Genomic DNA, 22894 nt, shown 5'->3' on the forward strand with positions numbered 1-22894 from the left:
GCCCTCAAACTGTATGTGCCACCACACAAGATAAGCATGATGTATAGGGCGAAATAAAAGTCAGGATACCGGTTCCCCATGTAGTCAGGCACTCAAGGTAAGAGAACCACCAATTAACAATGGAGGGAACATTTTCATCCCAAGACAGTTACCATGGAAGGAGCTAGAGACACAGCGAAAGTGAAAAGGGAATGAATGAGGAAGGGTGGAGCATCTTTATGAAGGGGTGGAACTCAGGAAGGAAAATACTTCAAAAGGGCCAATGAAAAGAGACATTTTATCAAAACACATCCTTATCATCATTACATCTAATCAGCCAAATGAGGAAGGGGGATCTATTTAGAAGATTGCTTTACAAGGGGATGCAGGCTACGTCTAGCAAGAGAGACGGCAGCATGCAAGAGTCTGAACCCATGTTTTGTTTCAGGGGAAGTGGACCCCAAGAGGACCAGGGACTAATACCTGTAGACAGCAAAAGGCAGGAAAGTCTGACCCCCTGCTATTTTGTTTCAGGTGGTGTCTGAGCAGTTTCAGGATGCAGGTTGTTAAAGTTCTGGAAATTTCTGGAAAGTGAGAGACAGAATTGATGCAAAGGGACTGTGCAGGGTAAATGTGGAGTAATACTTAAGAATAAACCACACTGCAGCAAGGAAGCCACGTGTGTGGAATCTGATCTACACTTTGTATTCTCAGTGCTACCTCAGTGAGCGGATTAACCTGTACCCTTTGTCACAGGGTTTAAACACCAATGTCCAAATCACTCTGTTGGTCTCTTCAGCCCGATTCAGTGCTATATAAGAACTTTAAAATAATTAAATATTGGGAATGAACAACTTATTAAATGTCAAACTCCACCGCCTCACCACTCTTCTGTGTGTGTCGATGGCTAGAGCACTTAGAAGTTTATCCACCTGAGCACTACTAAACCGCTAGTAATCTAAACTCAAAAATGCTTTCTAAAACAATTCACGAACGAGGTTATTTTGGGTATCAATCTTCTGTTGCATTATGCCCCATTACCATGGTGACTAGGTCCCTCTGGGTGGCCCAGTCACAGCCCAAAGTGCTCTCCAAGGTGGTCCAAATGGTCCAAATGTACGAGTTTGAGATACAGGATCTCAGCTGCAATCCTCCTGTGACTGCCCAAAGACTTCCTACCCTGTGCTAGGAGACATTAACTCTGGGTAATTCCCTTAAAGGAACACATACTATTAGGGCCTTATAGAGCACTGCTGGGGGCTATACCGGTTGTTAAAGGCTGAGAACCTGAATTATAGGCCACAGCGGGAGGTAAGGGCTTATAACAAAGTACAGGGCCATTATTAGCAACATCATCCTTTTGTGTTGCTAGAGTTGCCCTAAGTGGGAAAGGTATGCCCAAACGTGGGTCCCCTGCTCACTGTGCCACTGGATTCAAGCTAGCCTGGCTGATGAAGGGTGATATCCTGAAACCAGTCCCCGGATGTTTGTTTCCGGTCCAGGGAGGACTTGGCCTGGCAGTTCGGGCTGGACTGTTCCTATGAGGAACAGGGTCAAGACTGGTTTGCATGTGGCTGGGTCCAAACTGGGGTGGCACGGTGAGCAAAAGAACAATGGATTAAACCCAGATCTGTGACTGGGGGTGAGCGTTTGCATTGTCAGCACTACATCCATCAGCCTTTTGTGTTGCTAAAGAGGGCTATTATTAGACATTGTACTTCAGTGGAGCTCCCAAACATTCTAATCTTGGGATGCATTTGGGACTCGTTTTCATATTTCACATAAGGTGTGATCACAAAGGGGGCTCTTTAATCATCTGAAGAGTAAATTGGTCGTAGGAGGTGGCACAAACAAGTTAAAGCTAGGGAGAAAATCCGAATCCAACACATACTAGCTCATGGCCCCGCTTCCTTCATTACACCGACATCAGGCTTTTCATTTTTATGTCATTATGGGGTGGTTTTTTTTCTTGTTTAGTTTCATAAAGACGATTTATTACAACGAGCACTCGGCGCCAAATGTAGCGTGGGCAGCTGTACGCTTGCAGGCAGTTACTCCTGCTTGAAATGGCACAAACCCTGCAATATGTTCCCTTACTTAATGCTTGCGCGAAAGTAGGTCAGACGTCTCCAGTGCTGCAAGAGCCCGAAGCGATGGGATGTAATTACAAAGCAGGGAGGCAGCGCCAAGCCTTCTTCCGCATCAGCGCTACACCTTGCTAGCGCCGAACTGCTGTGCTCAGCCCACTCCCTGGTGGTTTCGCCGCAGTAGGGGCCTTCTTGGCACTGAACGGCGGAGTGCGCAGTTCCACAAAGGCTGTGGATTAGCTCACGTACGCTTTGATATTTACATGAATACATTTCCAAGCATCGGAGCTATTAAACATAATAAAAGCGTAGGATAACCAGTCAGGAGGGAGAACGCTGGTGGCTTCTGTTATTGCTGGCACGACTCGGCAGCAAGGAAAATTGAGGCTTAGAAGGGAGGCATCCGCGTCACACACAAATATAAATGGGTGATATTTCTGCCCACAGACACATCACAAAGTTTTAAAACGCAGCTGTCATCTCGGGAGTTTGGTCTGGTGTCGCTAGAACCCCTCCCTGATGAATGAGAAAGGCTAGTCTGTTTGAGAACACGTTGCATACGAAATATGAAAGACTACAAGTACCAAAATCCACTGGGGCCATCACCGAGAACCAACGCAAAGATTAGACATGTTGAAATTGCCGTTTCTAGAACAAGCACACCATCACTTCAGAAAGTTTTAGATGGCAGAAACTTTACAGCCCAGACAAATCGAGAGATTACCTGGCAACGTCTGTGAAAAGCACACAAGGCAGAGCAAATGATGAAAAGCTGAGCTCTAATTAATATTTGCTGAAATTATAAAATGTAACAAACTGCTTACAGACTTGAGAAATGAGAAAAAATAAAATATTGTCGTGGGAAACATAAGTACCAGAATGCGCTGGGTCTCACTTTGAAATTACATTTTAAAACCATAAAACCAGGGTTTCCAGAAGAACTGGCTCCTTGCCAGACTTTCAGGATATCCAATATGTTTAATGCACGTTTAAGGAACATGGAACTCGTACACACAATCACTGGATTTCCTGAAAACCTGTAGTGCATCTGACTGTCTTCACCACGGTAGCATACACTGCCCATAACTAAGTGAAACCAAACAACCGTCTCGAACATGCTACACAATGTACTGTACATAGAAAGTCCACCCGACTGCCTGGAAGCAGTCATTTTAGCACCCCGCTCCTATTTAAAATGCAAAAACACCAAAGATTAAATTGTGGGCCATCTTCTATCTGGAATTGGTGATATGTAAATATTTTTTAAACTACTATGTTGTTACTTAAGTCCAGAAAATAGATTGTTCATGCCCTACTGCAGTTTATGAGATAGTCCAGATTAGAAAACAATAAGGGGAAATTAAATTTTGGAAAGGGAGAACTCCTTACAATATTCACAGAAAAAAAAAATACTATGAATAATTGAGATTGTACACATTAAGTCACCTTCATACATTATCATTTTAGTGTAATTAAATTTGCTGACATCTGCTGTGTAAAATCATAAGTACATCTTAATGGGTGCAGGTATGTCAAAGTGGCTTGATATTCGGCTAATAAACAAATAAAGGGACTGCTGAACTATTTTGTGACCATTATTTGCCTCAATTTGGGAGGTTCTACTACAATATAAACAAGATTCTAACACACTGGAAAAATATATCCTTTTTAAAATAGTAGTCACAACCAGAGGTTATTATGGGATCCTGGCAATTCTTATTTTCGAGATTGGGCTGGGAGCCACCCAACAGGTCATTGTAACACATGTTCTGATTTGACTACTAAGGTTAAACTGACTGAGTCGGGTAAATTATTTTAATCGTAAAGTCTCTGTTCTTTACGAGCTCAACACTGATTTTCACACAATCAGCGCACATCAATCAATCCCTTTCCTGAAATATTAGATACGTGGGTCTACTAAGGATAATGGATTTGAAACTCACAACAAACCAAAGAAAGGGAATTTGTGAATAATTCAGAATAAACTAAACCCCATACTAAGTTATAATATAATTTTACTTGAGCTTCACTGATGAAAATCCAGAGTCACTTTCAATATGGCGCAACTGTTCTACTGCTTTGTACGTCAGTGTAATCTTAAGGATTTTGGGGGGCCTGGGAGACAAATATGTTTGGAACAACTGCGAATCGTATTACTTATTTTCCGCTAATAAATGCTCATGATGCCAAATAATATAGAATGAAATATTTAAAAGTTTAGCAATAGAAATAGAAGAAAGAAAAAACATTCACTTTCCCAATGCCCCTTGGGAATTGAACACTTTATACATGGCTTAAAACCTCTTTGTTTGTAGGGAAGAACTGCAAACAGAAAGAGAGCGCAACAGGAGCTCAGCACTTCCAGGAGCACAGAGGGTTTTTAAAAGGCAGACAGAGAATAAGACGAAGTTTTAAGTTTATGGCATTTGTTTCCTTATTTCAATGAAAGATTTCCATCAAGTGGGTCAATCTCATTTTGAGAGTTCAGAACACGTGAATCAAACAGATCGCATTTTGAACAAACCAATCCTTCTTTATATCTTACTTACTTTTGTATCTCCTCTGTTCTGCTTTAGAAGAGCTTGTCCTTACATTTATATTTTTCCAGGGAGTGTTTATGTGCAACGTTAGGTTCCTTTTAAGAAAGCTACAAAGACATAGCCGTAGAAAGATTCTGATAAACGCGATGTCAGAACACCCCTTGGCGTGCCATTAAAAGAGTAGCTAATTCTTGCCTTCAGTACTTGGCCGATGGGAGAAAAAAATACCTGATTGAAAGCTTCCGGGGAGGATGCGAACTCCCCCCAGGTTTAGGTGTAACATTCCCAGGACGGCAAGCAATAGACCCCGCCTTGGTGATTTTTTTTGTTTTAATCAAATAAAGGAACAGGCTATTGGTAAATTGCACCTCTACTTAAAAGTAGGAGGTGGTGCATTATAAACACCGCATTCAAGCAGTTGGGAGGGAGTGAGAAGAGGTGTTTTTTTGATAAATCAGCTTAAAGCCTGTGCACATGTAAACTGAAAAAATATTTTTTTCAGCAAATTGTGCTTAGCTGTACAACATTCCAAACCAGATACACAGACAGTGTAATTGAAAAGCTGGTATGTTTTCGTAAACAAGACCTACAAAGAGGGGTGGTATAAATATACAGGTGAACGTAGGTCTGTTCCATACACGAGGGTCCTGAGGCATGTTTTGCACCGGAGGCACATTCACCGCACGAGGCAATACTACAACCAAACGCTCCATCAGAGAGCACCTGTAGACAGGCTGCTGTCTCCCACCTGTGCTGCGTTCCACTGGCGTGGGGTCGGGAATTCCTCAAAAGGCTAAATAGATATTTTGAAAGGGATTTTTTTTTTCAATTGTTAAAGACCCTCTCCTGCCTGCACATTCATATTCGTTTTTAATTTTGGGGCGAGACTTGCATTCAAACGGGTCCACTCACAAATCTACTTCCGCAACCTTTACTAAAGGCGGGACTTCCGGAGCGGCCGGGCCTGGAGCACTCTGACCGGAAGTCGGTCCTGAAGCGCTTTGACAGGAAGTCCCGCCTTCAGTAAGATGGCGGCGGGTTCCTCTGCAACGTGACTTTGACCCATGTTTTCATCGGCTTTCTTGTTGAAAACATGACATCCTCTTCCTTTTAAAACGTCAAGGTATTTCAGGCAGGTGCATTTCAAGTCTGTTATACAGTGTTAAAGTTTAACATTTTGGCGTTTAATGTCACTCGTCTGTGCCTGATCGAGTACATTAAAAAAGGACAAGGACGGCCTGATTTTTTTTGTCCCACGTTCTGCAGTAACTGTTGTCAAATGCATCCAGATGTGCGAGCATTTACACAAGCCTCGCGACCAAAGGCATTTGGCGTTGTCCACAGTGAGTGAAAGCATACTAACTTGTTTGTCACCTTTATTTTGCATGTTTGGTGAGCAACATACCAGGTGTTGTGCTTGTTCTTTAGTTTACCGGGGTTTCTCGTGTTGTGAGTGGATGTTGGATACCTTATTCAATCAGAACTTAAGAAAGACGACCTGCGTTTCTCTTCTAATTCTCCCAGTCGATGTGTGTGTCACCACATCGACTGGGAGCAGCTTTACTGACACGAGCAATGGCAAAGCCAATAGGTTTCACCTTTGTTTTTTCTTTTGCATTCCATCTTATTATCTAACTGGATTATAAATATTTGAAAAAGGGTTTAATAACATTTGTGTTAAATTTGATAAACCGTTAATAGTTGTTTATGATCTTGTTTATTAATTCAACATACATCCAATAGGTTTCACCTTTTTCTTTTTTTTCTATATAACTGGTTTACAAATATCAGAAAAATGTTATGTTTGTTTTATCAACATTACATCCCTGGAAACTTCTCAGAGCCAACCTTTGGTTCATCTCACACGCAGCTAAATTAGGAGTGCCTATGAGGTGGGCTTGCGCTAAATAAACATGTTAAAATCCCAAAACAAATCATGACATTGCTGTAAACTAGCAATAACATCTCTGTCAGTAACGTTGTCTCGTCTTAGTGGCTTGTGTAGTGCTTACATAGACTTTGTCAAGGCACTGCGATGTTACAGAAGAGAGAAGGGCTGTGTAGGACTGAATAAGAACCAAAGAACATATGAGAGTGAAGAAGGGGGTGTATGGGGTAAAGACGGGGCGTCTTCAGATTCATTAGAACTACCTCCCTCCTGTGATCTCTCAACCCCCAAACCTTCCATATGCCTCTTTACTGCAGACCTCCATCCCCTGCTCCCTCCAGTAATTGTGCCCGACATATTGAGCGATTTCCCACCCCACCGCAGCAGCCACACGCCTTTGCCATAGCTAACATAGACTACATTTGAGATTCTTTCAAAGTACTTGACAAAAAAGCAGCAGATTACGGTTTACTGGGGAACCGAAGTAGCGAATCAAATATTGCTGAGTATCAAAGTACCGACTGCTGGACACCAAGGAAATGGATTACATATTACCTAGGCACTCAAGTAATGGATTACAAATTACTGTGGCTTTAAAGTAGCTGACTATTGGGATATTAAAGTAATGAATTGCACATTATTTGGAAGTTGAAGTACAGTATTACTGCGACACTAAGGTGACTGTTACTGACTAGCCGCACACTAATCTAGTGCATTTGTGATCATGATGCTATAGTGTACGTGGATGGATTACAGATTACTATGGCACCAAAAAATGATTCAGTGGGAGGAAAGGTAGCAGACTACAGATAACTGAGGCACGTGCCAAGGTGTTAGTCTACATACTACTGGGACACAAAACAAATGTTTTACAGATTACTTGACACCTAACTAGATTAAAGTAATGGATTCCACTTTTCTGAATCACCAAAGTGTGATAATGACAATTATAACAAACAATACATTAATAGAGTACACATTTCTGGTGTATCAGAATAGTAAATTAGTGAGTAACTAAAGTAATAGATTACTGGTTACTGTGAAACTAAAGTAAACATTGTAGATTCCTGGGGCATAAAGAGTAGACTGCAGATTTCAGTGGAATTGAACATAGGCTTCTGCTGATTAACTGGCGACCAGAGTATTAGATTACAGATTCTGTTCTCAGAATAACAGGTTACAGATTATCAGGGCAGCAAAGGTGGTTGATTACCGTATGATGGGTCACCAAGGTGACTGAATACAGATTACTCTGGTAACAGGTTACATATTACTGTGGCAGCAAAGGTGGTCGACTACAGTATAATACAGCTCCAAAAATGACTGATTACAGATTACTCTGGTACTAAAATAATGGGTTGCAGACTACTAGGGCACCAAAGTTGACAGATTACAGTCCAGGTTAATGAGATGCCAGAGTGGTAGTGTGCAGGCCACTGGCGCACCACAGCAATTATTTATTTATTACTGACCCATCAAGGAAAAGGATGTTACTGGCGCATTTTAATGAATGGGGAACACAAATTGGCATGTAATAGATTACTAAACCATAAAGCAGATATTTCCAACCAGACCACTGTGAGCTACAGTAGCTCAAAGCATGAAGTTAATTTTAAATAAGCACAGGGTCAAATTTGTTCCTTTTAAAGTTAAAGCAAGGCTGGGTTTATTTTACATTGGTATCATCAGGCTGCAGATAACGGGCCTGATAAGGAGCAGTGATGGAGTTAGATTTGTGACCAAGGGCACAGAGGTGAATAATCAAAGCAATAAGGTATTTAACTCTTAAATAAAAGTCCTTGTCAACCCAGTATTGGAGGCCAGAACAAAATTATGTTTCTCAATGTTTTAAAATTGGAGAAAATTAAAATGAATAGTTACCTTGTAATCAAGTTAACTTTTTAATCTAATGTTCTCATTTTTTTTTCAAAGTGGTGCATTTACAAACAGCAGGCCTCTCGCTGCCAGTGGCCAGCAGAACACTCGCCACATTTATAACTGAAAAACAGTCATTTTCTTTTTAATTGGAGAAATTTAAAGTGCAGAAAAATGTTTCACATTATGAACATGCTTGTACTTTAAATTTGTCCCATTTAGAAAATGGTTGTATGTTTGTGTTATACATGGAACAGTGCGACATATGTCAAAATTTATGTCCTGTGCCACAAGTACATACGACTCACGCTCTCAGTTACCCACACACATATATCTCATTCATATGCACACATGTTCATACATACCCAAAGACCCCGCTCTCGCTGACGCACATGGCAGCCCCGTCATAGTGCCCCAATCAAAGTATTTTGTTCAAACCATAGTATCTGGCTCTATGGGCATTAGGCTTAAAGTCAAAGATGCTGGCCATGGGGGTGTCTGATAATAATGCGCAAGTTGTTTAGCCTTCGGGGGCTCACAATGATTTCGCTGATCAGAAGTAGCTCTTGCTACAGAAAAGGTTGGAGACCCCTGCCATAATGTGATACATTGCTGCTCAAAGTGATAGATTACATATTTAATGAAGTGCAACAGTGATAGATTGCTAATTACTAGGCATTAAACGACTGATTACGTATCAGTGGGCAGAGGCATCACTAATCCATTGCATGCTGGAGCTTACCTTTGCTCACACTTATACATGTGTTTGACAACTGTGTTTAATTAGATTGACGGTCAGGGGTCTCACCGTCGGGCACAATGGGAGGGGCCTGTATAACCCCTCCTCCCCCACCTCGAAGATGAATATTTGCAGATATGAAGTGATGTTTTAAAAAAACACAAAGCATGTCAACTCTGCTGCATAAGTCTGTGAATTGTCTGCAAATCACACATTCTGCCCCAGACGTTCATCCTTCCAGAGTCAATAAAAGGCATCCTAATTTGGTAATTAATAGTACCTGTTATGTACGGGACTGTGAATCCACAAGCCTGTGGCAGGGTGCTCTGCATTAAAAAGGTTATTATATTACAAGACGCATGAGATGCTGCGAGGGATCTCTGCTAGTTATGTTACCTAAAGGTTGTGGTATATTAATTTAAACTACTTTACAACAGGTCACCTCCCGCCTTCTACTGAATCCACTGCATATGGACAGAATATTAGGGGAAAAAGCAACCTCAACAGCGGCAGTATTAAGGCTATGGCAAGGACGATCTGCTTTTATAAAAATTAACAAACGAACCAGATTGGACGCCTGAGTTCCTCCTGTCAAATCTGCCCTGTTTTCAGCGTAATCCTAATATTTATGAGTGTAACTGTCTCAAAAGTATGTCACATTTATGACAGCGCACAAGTGCCATCCTTACACAGTACGATAGTTTGCACATAATTACCTGCGCATCTAATAACATCCTAAGATTGAAAGCTTGAGCGAATTAGGAAAGACCGGTGACTAGCAAGTTGCACAGATATTTTAAGTGCATTAACTCAATGAACTAACATTGGCTTTGAATAAAGGGTTATTTTAAGAGAGGTGGTAGGGCGCTTGTTGCCACGCTACTGTACAGTGAAAACGCCCCCAAAGTATCATGCATTGAAATTACTCACTCAATAGGGCCAATGTTTTCGACCTAGGAAGGATGAAAGCCCGAGATAAGAACACGTGACCTCCGAGGTTCACACTGGTCTCTGCAGCAAGCGATTTAAACCTCTTAAATGTTTTACTGGTTGTGAGGTCCATGCGTCCTTTCTACATAGCGCTTCCTGCTAAAATGCTGAATTTTTACATTGTAGTGACTAACAGATGTCGCTGTCAACCAGTAGGCAAGCACTGGGATTCCAGACTGCAGGCTGCATATATCTATATGCAACTGTGACTTAAACCCTCTGCGCTATCTCACCATTTTGCGGTTGGAAGTGTGCAGAGTTTGCACCACAGACCCGCGAATCTGAACATAAAGCACGAAAAGCAAACAAGCTAAGGAAAAGTGAAAATAAAAACATTTCCTGGAGTTTAGGAAAACTTAACTTTCGAACAGCTTCTTCAAATGGTGTCTAGGTAAACGTTTACTTTTCAGTAGTGGGTGTAGTAAATACAAGCATTGGCAAAGCCAATAGTTTTCACCTTTGTCATTTTTTCTATGTAACTGGCTTGCAAATATTAGAGAAATGTTATAATAATGTTTGTTTTATTAAATTAAAAACACATTTTTTTAAAAAAATATTTGTAAGCCAGTTACAAAGGAAAACAACACCACTGCAAAACGTTTTGGCATTCATGTTATAAGAAAGAAGACAGCAGAAGGCATGCAGAGAAGACTGGAGAAGAGAGAAGACAGACGTGAGAAGAGTGCAGACATGAGAAGACAGAAGACACAGAAGACAGACTGCAACAAAGAAAGAAGACAGAAGAAGACATTGGAGAAAGAAGGCGTCAGCGAAGTAAGAAGACGGCACGCTGGAAGAAAAAAGACGGCAACGAAGAAAGAAGACAGAGAAGATGGCAACAGGAAGTGACGTGAAGACGACGTGCTGGCCATTCCGAAGCAGGTAAATCAGAGCGACGTTGGAGTAATTCAGTGGTAAGTTCAAGTAAGTAAGGGGCTGGTTCCAATTCCATTTTTTTTTTTTTTATGTTTTTTAACAAACAGAAGATTTTGCAAGCATGCACGCAGGCAAAACCTAAAAATTAAACTTGTTCAGGGAAGGATATGTTTATTCATTGTAAGAATTTGAACGTCACTCTACTTTTGTCAGATGTATACTTTTTCACATTAATCAACTGTTTCCACTGAGCTGCTGAACCCTAAGTGTACACTACGATATACCAGACATCCAAGAGAAACTTAAACTTGCACAAGGAAAGCTTTATAGAATGCACAACTGTTTAAATATGGCTTGCGGCAGACAGACACCTGTGACAGATGTAGCAGGCCAGGGGCAGATTTCTTACATATAGCTTGGGGGTGTAGCAAGATACATAAATATTGGGAATCGATAAGGAGGACGCTAACGCAGATTGTTTCAGAAGGTGTTCAGTGTGAACCTAATGTATACCTACTGAGGTATGCCAAACCCCTGCAGCCTGCAAGTCCCAAGTTAGTATTAGTTGCCTTGTCACTAGCAAAGAGAAGAGTCGTCATCCATTGGGGGGGGGGGGACTCCCTAAGTCCTACTATAAAACAATGGTTTCAAGCTATAGCTTACTGCGGGGACCAGTTGGAGAAATATGCGGAAAAACTCCCCAAGTCTTCCCGACCTAAGAATTTTTGGGCCCTCAGGACAGCGCTGCGCTACCAGATATGGGTACAAATAATGACAGTAACGGATTATGGATAATACAAATATATGGAGGAAATGCCTATATGAAAATGAAATTTGTAACATGGTAATGAGATCATGATATGCACTATGGGCAATGGTTGTATGTTGTGCTAAGCTGTTGTAAAATAAAAATGTTCACAAAAAAAAAGCTTTATAGAACGAAGAATAGCATTTCGCATAACTAGACGTGATATTGCAGAAGAGGTGACTTGTAAAAGACTTCTGTACTGTCGGTATGTTTCCTGCAGCTCTAAGCTCTTCCTTGCTGATGCAGGAAAGGTGTCTACTTGTCCTTTTTTCCCCAGGGACATTCGCAATTTTTTTTTTCCTTAAAGCAAATGGTACCCTTAGCTCCGAAATTTGTGATTTAATCCTGCTTACTCAACAAGCTCCTAGAAGCCTGTGGGACATGAAGCGCTTGGAGTGTAGTTGCAGGCTTTAGATTATGAATCTTATGTTATTTGTTCTAATATAGTGCATTTGTATTGCCCCGTAGCACTTTTGGAATTTTGGTGCCCTTTATAGGCCTAGCTTTCTTGTTGACTCAAAGTGGTCCTTGGACACCGTGTGGCATCGCATGCTTTCTGAGGAGCTCTGTAGATACCTCCATAATGGTGCATGATGCAATGTAGGATAAATGTGTTGCAGCAACTCCGTAGATGCCTGTATACAAGTACATGATGTGAGTCACGATAAAAGTGCATTGCGAGAGCACTCCAGATATTACACAGTGATGCCTACGGCTGCCCTCCTCATTGGCAGCCTAGTTCATTCACAACAAAATTAAAACAGACACTCAGGAGGTCGCAGGGTCAATGAAAGCAGTGCAGTGTATTCTGGGATCTGCAGGGCCTGCCCCAGCAACGTATTTACACTTAGACAGCACATGGCTTAGATTACTTGGTGAAGGGCACATTTCCAGCCCACAGCATTTCGTAGGGCAGTGCAGTGTTTTCTGCCCTCCTTCGCTGGAGACCCCTCCGGTTTGGCCCACCTGTAGCAGATCACAGGTTCAGAGAAATGAAATACTGTATGACATGCAGTCCTGCCTCACAGACCCACAGGTCTAGTATAGTCACATAAAACAAAAGCAGATCCTCAAATAAAATGAAGTCCTCATTTGACTAATACACACAAGGCAGACTGGCACACACCCCACAAAATGTACCTCTAAATTGTAGGTGAAAGTCGGGGACTCCTAAGACTAGTTGGGTGTGGAAAGCGTGTCTATGAAGTGCCCAGGTGTCCAGGCATGCACCAGGAATCTTCAGATTATGCAAACTTGCATAGATTCATTAATGCTTACATTGCATGCTCCATGCCACAAACAATCTCTATGCACTGATCTTCTAACTGCTCCATGTAGGAAGAAGATGGATCTCGGACAGCTTGATATTTAAAGATAGTAGTCTCAGATCTGCAAATATCCCACACCTAAGGGTGCGTCTTTTTCTTGTTAATCCACCCTTTTGTTGAACTAAGAGTTTTTGGTGTTCTTACTGTATCTGCGAGGCATCTAACTCTAAATTGTGTATGCTTTATGTACTATTAACTATTCAGTCAATTTCAAATTCAATGTTTGACTACCCAGACAGCAAATTAACTTTTCCTTAACAAGATATATGCTTTCTCTTGGGACCAAGAATGCTCCATGGGCCGCTTTTTTGTGACATGTGAATGTTTATGACATTTGGTGTGCTTTTTTTTTTTTTTTTCTGGGCCTTCAAGGGTGGGTAAGATTATATCAATCATAGCCAACTGAGAAACTCGCTGTTCCTATGATGTAAGTGTAAGAGTACCGGTCATTAAAATTAGCATTCTCTTAACTTTCAAGAAGTATATGTTTTCCTGTCCTATGAGTGGTTCATTTCTTGACACTTCCAACAAAAGCACCCCAAATGGTTACCCTTTCTGCATCACCAGTGTTTGGATTGATGTTTATCCTAAAGAATATTTATGCAACTAAATACTACTTTATCTAACAGTTTAAAACAGCGTAGAAGACATCGGGGAGAATGGCAAATTAGATTATATATTTACATTTGTATGCAAGTACAAAGAACTTTGAGGGCAGCAGAACGTAAAGTTGACACTAGTGCAAAAAATCTATTTTGCTACAAATTGTATTTATCTCCAATTTACAGATATGAAAAGCGAAAATGCTTAGAGGTGGAATCAGATTGTTATATTCCTCAAGGACACAGTTGAAATACTGCAATATCTGCAAGCTCGGATTACGCCTTATTTGTTTAGACTCTGTTACACCTGTTAAATGAGTCTCATGCAATAGAGATGTTATACGTAGCGTAAAATTAATTTGCTTCGCTTTTTCCGAAGCACTGACGAGATCATGCAGAACCGCCAGTGTTTAGCCAGAACACAATCTCGGGCACATTGCCACTGAAACGATGCGGTCGTGGAAAACGTTGGCCTAGGCACTTCGCCTCATCCCCATTGCCATAGACGGTCCAGTGTTCTATGGCTGGTGGGGGTGATGAGAAGTAGGGGACTAGGGCGCGGCTTAGATGTTGTTAATGCCAGATAACTTGATGGGGAGACGCAGGGTTTGTCCCCACCGTAACACGCTAAAGAGAACTATTCCACCGCGCGCAGCATCCTAATCTAATTTATTCTAACAATCAAATCCCCTTTCGAAAGCACCGTGTTATCAGGGACCGCGACAGGAAATGAGATTTCCAAAGCCTATCCGCTGAAGCGAAATAAATAAACAAACCACTTGAGATGCACTCCAGTGGATAGCTTTTCAAACGGAAAATGCCACACAAAACATTTCAATTTCAGGACACAGTCCTATCTGGGGGAAAACATTCTCAAATACAGAGAACAAAATTGAGGGACAGCGTGGATGGGCAAAGTGAAAATACAGCACAGGGGTTATGCATTTAAAATGATGTTTTATCAAAGTTGTCACAGTTGTGTGCACAGCCTGAGAGCGCCAGTTTGTAGTCTTTTTTCCATGGGAGGGCACGTTTAATCAAATGATTAAATCATTCTCAAAACCTCTTTGAGCATTTACTGGCAGCTGTTGCCTACACCTCACATCCTAAAAAGTGGTTACTTTTCTACTGTATTGGACAATGAACACAAAATAAAGGGCAGTTTTGTATAGGTCCACGCCTTACGAGATTTAAATACACCACGCTACCTACATACAGGAGTTCTCACGTTTTATTTTCATGTTCTCCTTTACATTACTGCGCCTTTGCTTTTAAGATTAAATGTTGCTTTAATTTAGGTTTTCTGTCTAAGATGCTTTTTTGTCTTATTATCTTAACTCTAGTTTCTGTTGTCTGTCACTGCTTTCTATAAGTGCTTACATTACGCAGCCGACTTTAAGGGCACCCAGGAACCCCTCGGGAAGGTAGCACCCTAACACATATGATTCAGAGTTTTTACGCAATCATTCTCGCCGGATTTGATTCCCTGGGAGTACTGGTACGTAAGGTGCACCCGTTCCCCCAACAAGAGGGGGTACCATTGTTGCTAACCTGGGCCCAAGAAAGAGAGAGAGATTTTGAGGGATGTGTCTACACACCACAAAGCCTTCATTGCATAAAAGCTCATCGTGATTTTTCTGGATTACAGCCGTTCTACAAAGAGTTGGGTGCCAAAAGTTGCAAGTCATTAAAAATAAAATAAAAAAAAGGTTCAGCTAAGGCTTGGTATCGTGGCGTCGCTGACTGGCATCCTGTAAAGGGTTCAGGCCGTGTTTCACCCAGGTGGTGGCGCTTGACAACTTCTGGAGGCCTCCATTTTTACGACTGACATGTTTATTATTCCCTTTCTGTCCTACCCTTCTTGAACTCACACAGCCAGTGCCCTCGACTCAACTACCCGCTGCCTCCCTCCCCCTCACACCCACCCTTTTACCACCTGGACTTTGGGATGGGGGAAGATCATTTATACTTTAGGCTGGTCCAGTGGTGGTATATTTTGTTTTGATATGGGGTCCAAAACATTTTTGTGGTGTTCCGATGAAGCATCTTTTTCTTTACCGAGATGGCGAATCCCAATAATAATCACTGAAATCTAAATAGTCATTTGAAAGAGGTTCGATTGGTTGGTTGCTTCAGACACATCTGAGCCTCCTCCTTGGCCCACCTTTCTGTTTTAGTAACTTTTCTGCCACCACCACCACTAGTAATTACAGTATGAGCAGCTGTCGCAGAGTTTCTGAAGGTAATCGGACATAGTGAATAAGGTGCGTGTCCAGTACAGACCAAAGGAGCCTCACCTTCTGGAAGCAGCATAGAACCGAACACACAGCTCTTGAAGCCTGGGCCACCCTTCAGTCCTGATGCCTCTGCTCTCAGAGAAACATCAAAAACCTATAGGGCAGTGGTCTCCAAACTTTTCAATACCGCGCCCCCCCCCCCCCCCCCTCAGAATTGTTCACAATTATTTTATAAAGGTGGCAATGTTTAAATATGTCTTGACCTATTTAAACACTGCAGTTACGTACTGTTAACTTTAAAAAAAATGCACTAACATGCTTCTGCTTAAAACAAAGCCCTGATATCTGTATAATGCTTCTTTTGGCCAGGGCCTTGCGCGCCCCCTCCCCCCCTCCACCCCATGGATTACATAAGGCCCCGCTAAGGGTTGAAGACCTCTGCTATTGGGGAAGAGTGACAGTCTGTGTACCCGGCAGCCACAAGCTCTCCTTCCCACAAGCTCTCTTAAACTCTGGTTTGAGCACGTACATTTAATGACTGGGTTGGAGACAGGCGAGAAGCGAAATCTCTCCATTTACAAAGGTTGTTTAGAACAGGCACAGTCACCTAGTGTCCTGTCCTCTGTCAAGCTGGCATGCCAATCATTGCAACAAACACCAAGGTGAAGGAAGGATGCTTGAATTGATCTCAGTCACTGGCAATCGCTCTGGGACGCATCCCTTTTGTTTTTCAGCTACAATGCCACTTCAGAGACCAGCTGTGTATCGATCAGTCTTGGTCTGCTCCAATAGAAACAGTCTAGAGTTTCAGCCTATTTGGACCTCATCAGTAGAGTACAGAATTAGTCCTGTAGCACAGTGAGCACATGACCCACGTCTGAGCATCCCAACACACTTGGACCATCCACTGCAACAAACAAGGCAATGACAGGAATGCCTGAATATTTCTGAGCTAATGGTGATTACTTGGTGTTGCATCCCAAATCATTTTTGTCAAGCCTTTGTTCCAATAATTGTTTCCTTTTGATTTCTCATACGTGCTGATATTTGGGTACCTCTAAGCAGGGAAGAAAATTGGGAGGGGGGGGGGGTTAATTTCCCTGTTAAGTTGAAAAGGCAAATATGGAGTTTTAAGTGGGAGAAAGTGGAAAAATATATCAATTTTGTCAGGAAGAAAATATATTTGAGAGTCCATGGCCCAAATCAGGGGTGTTGGCCTGTATGCTAAACCATGGGCCAGTTCCCTCACTGCAACTCTCTGATCTAGCTTCCACCTTCACTCTTGGTTCTCATGAGTTCTTAACGTGGCACCACCACCCCTGAGCCAATTTACTTCACCATAAGCATGTAAGTTCGTAACATAAAAGCTCCCATCCTTGTTCTTGCAAGAGGTTGGCAATCGTGCAGTTTTCATTTACTGCTCTGACCCAGTGCCCATCAATACAGCGTTAGGAGATACCCAAGGTTCTGGATGCAAACTGCTTGTGGATGGCTTTCTCGTTGTTGTCATGAGCAATCAGTTCTGCTGTGAATGATAGGTTCATATTTCCTTACCATCTCGACACTGCTGGTTCAGGTTTTCTATTGTGAGTAATCAGTTCATAATTCCTGTTGTGATGACTCAATGAATGTTTCCTATTGAATGTGACTGGTTCATGTTTCTTATCAAGAGGGATCAATTATTTTTCCCCCCTTCTCGTGAGTAACTGGTTCTTGTTTCCTATCGTGAGCAGTGATTAGTTCAAGTTTTTGTTAATGTTCGATCAAAATGTTCAGCATCTCATAACCATTGGTTTGTTTACTGTGGCCGATAAATATTCCTTAATTGTGAGCAATCAGTTTTTTTTGTCTCCCCCCCCCCCCCCCCCCAGCATGATGATCGGTACATGTTTACTGATCAAGTCATGTTTACACATATACATTGTGATCTATTGGCTCACGTCTACCTTATGAGTAAGTGGTTCAGGTTTCTATCATAACAGAACTGGTCAGGATTCCTACTATTGTGATAGACCGATGCATGTGTTCTGTGATGACACTGGTTCATGTCTCACAAAGTGAAAGATAGCTTGTGTCCGTCATAGTGTGAGGGATTAGTTCATGTTTCATGTCATGATCAACCCATAAGTAAGCAGTTATCTTTCCTATTGCGAGCCTCGATCGGCTCAGGTTCCCCCTCACGATCAAGCAGTATCACGACTATCGGTTCATAGATACAATGAGAAGCACTCTATTTATATTAGTACTGTTGTCAGCAATCAGGTCATGTTTCCTGTCATGAGGAACAAGCTGCTGGTGCCCTAGCTCAATCCATGTCTCCTTATGTGAGCTGTCAGCTCTTGTTAAGCGTATTGGGATTTACTGGTCCGTGTTTCCTGTTGTGAAAGATCAGGCCGTGTCCCCAATATCATGGGTTATTGGTTCATGCTTACTTCTAATGTGCGCAATGGGTTCATATGTACAATGGAAACATGGCTAGCGTGGCCCTGTGCTAATTAGTAACCTTCACATGGTCTTTGCACAAGTCGAAAATACTGAACTGTGGAATCTGCTTTGTCCTTCAAGTAGAGGCTTCTGATCTATGTGAAATATATCATTTTTTTAAATTTCTTAAATTAAGATTCTATTTTAAATTGCAACCCCCAATTTCTGATCATGGAATCACTGACAGTTTAAGGCCCAACAACACTTAACATTTAATGTTATGGGGTCAAAGTTAGAAACTGCAATAGACGCTAGAGGCCGTTTTACAAAAATAAATGACAATTTGGGCAAAAGTCGATTTATTAGGTCTTGCAAGCTTTGTACCCTTGTAGCCCACTGCTGATTGCCTTGGTGTTGACGGTGACTTTCATCACAGTAGCATGTTGATCAACAATCATAGGTAACTTGAAAAATCAGAAATGACTTGCCTGTATTCAAGTATACAAATAATGGCTATTTAAATAGCACATGGCACAAACTGGAGCCTCTTTCCAACTAAATAGGAGCAACTGCAGTGGCACATATTTTATCAATTTCTCACCTGGTTCTCTTGCACCAGGGCCTATATTTATGATCTGTCCCATCAATCCAGGCCAAAACTGAGAAGCAATGTAGTGTCAAATAGCACAACCCATTCAGGAAAAAGGCTCGAAATAACCAGTAATCACTATGCCATGTTCTAACAAACCAACATATTGCATTCTTGGGTTCATCATCAATGAAAAGTCTACATTAAGACCATCAGTAACTTTAAGAAGGCCATCCAAGAAAAATACATTTTTGATTATTTTATTATTTCTTTTGCTGCACAATTGCACTCATAAAAGATGTTAGCTCAGGCAACACGTTTCGTCCCTACCATGGTACTTCATCAGGGACTAATTCTTAGGCTTATTTTATTACTTACAGCACATGTTAATTCAGTCAGTTTTCCAATAATTCGTTTAGAACTTTATTTCTTGTTATGGACTCCAAACGTCTGACTCATCACTTCCGCAAGGCACTCATAACTGCAGAACTTAGTGAGTGTCTAAAAACAAAATACACTTGCTAACATTTATTTCATGGTCCTTAAAACATTTGGATTATCAAACACGATAATCTCTGCTTGCCGTGGACTGGCCTATTGGACGTCCTGACTAATGTCAAATAATGCTGATTACACAGTATTTTTTAAACTTTTAGTGGGACAGATCTGAGGAGTGAAATGCACTAGAGCCCGTGCATAGTCAGTTTGCTTTATAACACTGTCTCTTCTTTAAGATTGCTCAGTAGTGATACATATCAACTTCCAAGATGTGTAGTAGGCAGTCACAAACTCAAAACTCTGCAGGTCCATTCTGATTCTCATCCTTAAGGTACTGAAGTGAGTCGGAATCGCAATTCCTGTCAGCATTTACAGTCAATCTACGCCACACCGTGTAATAACATATACTACATATCTAGCTCTGGTTGTTACTGGAGCAGTTCCCAAGATCTTCGGACCGAGGAACTGTGTCATAGCTGAGAGTTGGCAGAAACAAGACATGGGTGCGATTTCTGTGGCACATGTTCTCTCTAATTGGTGGCGCTCATCTGGAAGGAAAGGTACATCATTCTCAGGAATGTAAGATGTTAAATCATTGATACCTCACCCTCCTAAATTAAGTATTATTTCACATGTAATGTTAAAAAGGAGTGGGGTGCTGTGTGCTGTGTACCTGGACTGTCACCTCTGGTGACATTTACATCTTCTGCCTCTTGTTTTTTTTTTGTCACCTGAGATGATAGTATTGATCACAACATTTGACTGCCTATATTGTGTGCTTTGGTTACTATTAGAGTAATCAGAATTCAGGGAAGCGCCTGAGGCACATCAATGCAAGAAACACCTATATATGTGCCACAAAGACGTTTACCAGCGCACCCTACTTCAAGGCTATACAATATCCAGCTTGCCTCACATGAGCTTGTTACACCAACAGTCTAGGACAATTCCCTCTTTGAGGCGTTACATCATCCAGCCCTAGGGAACCTAGCTTACCTTCCAGGGACAAGCTCCATCCCCCACCCTGAAAGTATCCAGTGAGCCAGTTATATCAACCCCCCTCACTGCCCGAATCCACCTCCCTTCCCATAAGACACCGGCATCGCCCAACCTCTATATCCTCTCTGCCTTTCATGGCTCAGCTACAGCACTCCCCGCTGATGGTACACACTCCACCTCCCTGGAAGCAACTACACCATCCCCTCATGACAGAATCCACCCCACGTTCCCATGAGTCTATAACATCACCCACCCATGACGGTATCCGCCTCCCCACCATAATCAACTAACGTCACCAGCTTTTGACAGTAGTCACTCAGATTTCCACGAGTCAGCTACATCCTTCCCATTAAAGATAATCATTTCTCCACCCAAGAACTACGTCATCTGCCCATGACTGTATCCACCCCACCTCCCACGAGCATATTACATCACACCTTAACCCTCCAACTGTGTCCAGCTACCCTTTCACAAGACAGCTGCCCTTGATAATATGTTTTCGCTGGCCACAAACCAAAATGTTCCATTAAAAAAAAAAAAAAACAGGGATTCCCATTTTTCTCTGGCAGGAGTGTAGAAAGCGAAGGACCTCTGCTTATTTTATATTTCCTTTATGCTTTCCTTGCACACTGTAAAATGCAATACTATTCCCTATGTTCAAGCCAAGAGCGATTCTGGCAAAATACCCGAATTACACAGAAGGAAGGAACTTCCAGCCCTCGTGGAGCCCACTGCTCTACCTCGGCCACACTGGCATACTAGCAGCAAAGGATTTGAGGGCCAAACCACAGGAGAGCGCAACAGTGAGTATATATCTCCACTTGCACCCTATCCCTACTCACTCAGTGGCAGTCGGTGGATGCAGCAGGCACGGGCACCCTCTTCTGGGCCCCGGGTCTTTCGCCCTGTGGTTGCAGAGCACTTTCTGTACCGCCCTTTAACATAGGAAGCTGCAAGGAACTTATCATCAGGCAATCCCTTGCACAGTAAGTGGTGGCCTGGCACCGGGGTATCAGATGCGATGTTGCAGGAGTCAAAGGTCAAGTGGCATCACTTCCTTTAGTTTTTGTGAAATGAGAGGTAGCAGGAGGATTAGTGGAGTACCTCAATGGGGCAAACTTGTCTACTTTGATAGTTTGCACCTACGAGCAAGTACATGCCTGCAAGTACGTGCATGAGAGTACATTTGCTGGTGTTTTCAATTAGAAAATCAAAATGATTTACTTAGTCAGATGTAGGATTTAAAATGCCCACAAGAATATACACAGAAGCAACGTTCTTGGTCCATCTCTTTTAACAAATATGTCCTTTGCCCAAAACGAGGGAAAAGCTGCCAGTGCTGTATGGGCACAAAATTCCAATATATGTGATCAAGTTAGGAAGTGGCAGTTCCTCTTGCTTACTGGAAGCTAGATGCTCTTGCTGCACTCGCCCACTTTTACATAAGTTCTGATAGAAAGAGGTCCTATCTCCAAGTTTCCAGTCCTCCTCCAGGAATATGCTCATAATAGATGGCCTCATCCAGGATACATCCATTTTGAGTGGTTGTGCCCATGATATGACGGTGCTGCCTCCATCTTAGCAAGTAACTGTACACAGACATTAAGCCCTTGAAATAAAAGGCACAGACCTAGTGCTGACCCACACAAGTGATATACAGTCAGGGAAATTAAAGCGCTGAAATCAGACGACAGAAAGCACCCCCACTGCAGCCCATATTAAATGCTAGTGCCATCGCTAATATTTCGGTTGCTACGTTGGGATGCAGTTCCCTGCAGTAGGTTGTAGGAGAACTCCAAAACCAAGCCAGAATGACTGGCCCTCGTCTTAGATGATCTGCAATCTAAATAATGCATGGCTCTAGGTGAGCATTTGTGATTCTTTTTGCTACCTTTCGGAACTCTCATGAAGGGGCCGATGGATAGCCTGCATGCTGCCCTTTGGCAAGGATTAAACAGACGCATACAGCCCGGATGATGGCAGAGTGGGGGAATATAGACTATACGTGTAGGAAAGCCATTTGCTTGCAAATTTTCTCCCCAGAATTACTTTTTAGATGTGTACCACACTTTTTTGACCTGTGCTGCCTTAAAATTGACCTTGTGCGTATCTGCCTTGCTTTCATGTTTCAGTTCCACCAACAATTTAATTACCATACTGCAACCATACAGAGTACATGAGGAATGCTATGTGTGAGAGGGACATGGCACGTGCTCCCTATTTCCTTTGGCTCTCACTTTATACGTGAGAAGTGTCTTGAACTGGAAAAGTGAGACAAAAATGTTCATCAACATTTCAGAGTCAGATGTTTTAAAGGGCCACCCTGTGTTGACGTGATGTTTCATTGGGTTTTGAGATGCACTGTACCATCATTCGCCGGGTGGTCACTTCAAAGAAGCTACCGAAGGTTCCCAGAAGATTCCTAGAAGGCATTG

The 22894-nt window shown here is 42.2% G+C and overlaps 1 protein-coding gene across 9 annotated transcripts in view; it reads right to left on the bottom strand.

Annotated features, from left to right (window-relative positions):
- NCOR2 (nuclear receptor corepressor 2) overlaps positions 1-22894 on the bottom strand; it is a 1084598-nt gene that overhangs the window by 789185 nt on the left and 272519 nt on the right. Inside the window, exon 1 of one of the 9 annotated variants that reach the window (XM_069215029.1) lies at positions 4616-4895. The exons of the other annotated variants lie outside the window; for them this stretch is intronic. The gene's annotated coding sequence lies outside the window, so the exon portion shown is untranslated. Of the gene's footprint in view, positions 1-4615; positions 4896-22894 lie in introns of those variants that run through there. 9 annotated transcript variants of the gene reach the window in all.

The sequence above is a fragment of the Pleurodeles waltl genome, chromosome 11 (assembly GCF_031143425.1).
Source record: "Pleurodeles waltl isolate 20211129_DDA chromosome 11, aPleWal1.hap1.20221129, whole genome shotgun sequence".
Taxonomy (NCBI): Eukaryota; Metazoa; Chordata; class Amphibia; order Caudata; family Salamandridae; genus Pleurodeles; species Pleurodeles waltl.